At 45.9% G+C, this 3,878-nt stretch overlaps 1 pseudogene; it reads left to right on the top strand.

Annotated features, from left to right (window-relative positions):
- Positions 1 to 323: 323 nt before the first annotated feature.
- LOC126635993 (NADH-ubiquinone oxidoreductase chain 2-like) lies at positions 324 to 1,412 on the top strand (annotated as a pseudogene).
- The last annotated feature ends 2,466 nt before the right edge of the window (positions 1,413 to 3,878 follow it).

The following is a 3,878-nucleotide window of genomic DNA, read 5'->3' on the forward strand; positions in this document are numbered from 1 at the left end:
CTACTATGAAAAAACTTCCTACCTCTCACACTAGCACTATGCCTATGACACATCAGCATGCCAATCTGCTACGCAGGCCTACCTCCCAACCTAAGAACCACCATAGGAAATGTGCCTGAACATTCAAAGGGTCACTATGATAAAGTGAACATAGAGGTATACCAGCCCTCTCATTTCCTAGAACTTAGAAAAGCAGGAATTGAACCTACACAGAAGGGATCAAAACCCTCCATACTTCCTTTATATTATTTTCTAGTAGGGTCAGCTAAGTAAGCTATCGGGCCCATACCCCGAAAATGATGGTTTAACCCCTTCCCCTGCTAATGAACCCCCAAGCAAAACTAATCTTTACCATCAGCCTGCTCCTAGGAACAACCATCACAATCTCAAGCAACCACTGAGTTATGGCCTGAGCCGGCCTTGAAATCAACACTCTCGCCATCTTACCCCTGATCTCAAAATCCCACCACCCCCGGGCCATCGAAGCTGCAACCAAGTACTTCCTAGTACAAGCAGCCGCTTCAACCCTAGTACTATTCTCCAGCATAACCAACGCATGACATACCGGACAATGGGACATCACTCAACTAACCCACCCAATATCATGCCTAGTACTTAACCGCGGCCATTTCAATAAAACTAGGCCTAGTACCATTCCACTTTTGATTCCCAGAAGTATTACAAGGATCCTCCCTAATCTACTGGTCTCTTACTATCTACAATCATAAAATTCCCACCAATTACCCTACTATATCATAATATCCCAATCACTAAACCCCACACTACTAACCACCATGGCTATTCTTTCTGCTGCCCTAGGAGGATGAATAGGACTAAACCAGACACAGATCCGAAAAATCATAGCCTTCTCTTCTATCTCCCACCTAGGATGAATGGCTATCATCATCGTCTACAACCCAAAACTCACCCTACTCAACTTCTACCTATATACCCTAATAACCGCAGCTGTCTTCCTAACCCTTAACTCAATAAAAGTACTAAAACTATCAACACTAATAACCGCATGAACAAAGTCACCATCACTTAGCGCAATTCTCCTACTAACACTACTATCTTTAGCCGGCCTGCCCCCTCTGACCGGTTTCCTCCCAAAATGACTCATCATCCAAGAACTAACCAAACAGGACATAGCCCCAGCAGCAACAGCTATTTCCCTGCTCTCCCTACTGGGTCTATTCTTCTACCTCCGTCTAGCATACTGCGCAACAATCACACTCCCACCCCACACTACAAACCACATAAAACAATGGCATGTCAACAAACCAGTCAGCACCTCAATCGCCATCCTAACCACATTATCCATCATGCTCCTCCCCATCTCCCCAATAATCCTCAGCCATTGTCTAAAGAAACTTAGGATTACATTAAACCGAAGGCCTTCAAAGCCTTAAACAAGAGTTAGACCCTCTTAGTTTCTGCTAAAGTCCGCAGGATATTACCCTGCATCTCCCTAAATGCAACTCAGGTGCTTTAATTAAGCTAGGACCTTACACTACTAGACAGATGGGCTTCGATCCCACGATACTATAGTTAACAGCTATATGCCCAAACCAACAGGCCTCTGCCTAACAGACTCCGGTGCATGATTAATGCACATCGATGAGCTTGCAACCCACCATGAATTTCACTACAGAGCCGATAAGAAGAGGAATCAAACCTCTGTAAAAAGGACTACAGCCTAACGCTTACACACTCAGCCATCTTACCTGTGACTTTCATTAACCGATGATTATTCTCAACCAACCACAAAGATATCGGTACCCTGTACCTAATTTTCGGCGCATGAGCCGGAATAGTAGGTACCGCCCTAAGCCTCCTTATCCGAGCAGAGCTAGGCCAACCCGGAGCCCTACTAGGAGACGACCAAATCTACAACGTAGTTGTCACAGCCCATGCTTTCGTAATAATCTTCTTCATAGTTATACCAATCATAATCGGAGGGTTCGGAAACTGACTAGTCCCCCTAATAATTGGTGCCCCAGACATAGCATTCCCACGAATAAACAACATGAGCTTCTGACTACTTCCCCCATCATTCCTACTCCTCCTAGCTTCCTCAACAGTAGAAGCAGGGGCTAGGTACAGGATGAACTGTATACCCCCCACTAGCCGGTAACCTAGCCCACGCCGGAGCCTCCGTAGACCTAGCTATCTTCTCCCTACACCTAGCAGGTATCTCCTCTATCCTAGGAGCAATCAACTTCATCACAACAGCAATCAACATAAAACCACCTGCCCTATCACAATACCAAACCCCCCTATTCGTATGATCCGTACTAATCACCGCAGTACTGCTACTCCTCTCCCTACCAGTCCTTGCTGCCGGAATTACTATGCTCCTAACAGATCGTAACCTCAACACCACATTCTTTGACCCTGCAGGAGGAGGAGACCCAGTACTGTACCAACACCTATTCTGATTCTTCGGACACCCAGAAGTCTACATCCTGATCCTCCCAGGATTCGGAATTATCTCCCACGTAGTAGCCTACTACGCAGGAAAAAAAGAACCATTCGGCTACATAGGAATAGTATGAGCTATGCTATCCATTGGATTCCTAGGGTTTCATCGTCTGAGCCCACCACATATTCACAGTAGGAATAGACGTAGACACCCGAGCATACTTCACATCCGCTACTATAATCATCGCCATCCCAACTGGAATTAAAGTGTTCAGCTGACTAGCAACACTGCACGGAGGCACAATCAAATGAGACCCACCAATACTATGAGCCCTAGGATTTATCTTCCTATTCACCATCGGAGGACTAACAGGAATTGTTCTTGCAAACTCCTCCCTGGACATCGCCCTGCACGACACCTACTACGTAGTAGCTCACTTCCACTACGTCCTATCTATGGGTGCAGTATTTGCAATCCTAGCAGGCTTCACTCACTGATTCCCACTCTTCACCGGATACACCCTACACTCTACATGAGCCAAAGCCCACTTCGGAGTAATGTTCGTAGGAGTAAACCTCACCTTCTTCCCTCAACACTTCCTGGGTCTAGCAGGCATGCCTCGACGATACTCAGACTACCCTGACGCCTACACCCTATGAAACACTATCTCTTCAGTAGGATCCTTAATCTCTCTAGCAGCAGTAATCATGCTAGTGTTCATCGTATGAGAAGCTTTCGCATCCAAACGCAAAGCTTCTCCAACCAGAACTAGTCAGCACAAACGTAGAATGAATCCACGGCTGCCCACCCCCATACCACACCTTCGAGGAACCAGCCTTTGTCCAAGTACAAGAAAGGAAGGAGTCGAACCCTCACATGCTGGTTTCAAGCCAACCGCATTAAACCACTTATGCTTCTTTCTCATTATGAGGCTGTTAGTAAAACAATTACATAGTCTTGTCATGACTAAATTACAGGTGAAATTCCCAGTACACCTCAACTCCTACAATGGCTAACCACTCACAATTCGGTTTCCAAGACGCCTCATCCCCTATCATAGAAGAACTAGTAGAATTCCACGACCACGCTTTAATAACCGCCCTAGCTATCTGCAGCCTAGTACTTTACCTACTAACCCATCATACTTACTGAAAAACTATCATCAAACACAGTCGACGCACAAGAAATCGAACTAGTCTGAACAATCCTCCCTGCAGTCGTACTAATCATGCTTGCCCTACCATCCCTACAAATCCTGTACATAATAGACGAAATCAACGAACCAGACCTTACCCTAAAAGCTATCGGACATCAATGATACTGAACCTACGAGTACACAGACTTCAAAGACCTAACATTCGACTCCTACATAACACCAACTGCAGACCTACCCCTAGGCCACTTCCGCCTACTAGAAGTAGACCACCGCGTAGTAGTCCCAATAGAATCACCA

This window comes from Myiozetetes cayanensis, unplaced genomic scaffold (assembly GCF_022539395.1).
Source record: "Myiozetetes cayanensis isolate MyiCay16 unplaced genomic scaffold, myiCay2020 scf1260, whole genome shotgun sequence".
NCBI lineage: Eukaryota > Metazoa > Chordata > Aves > Passeriformes > Tyrannidae > Myiozetetes > Myiozetetes cayanensis.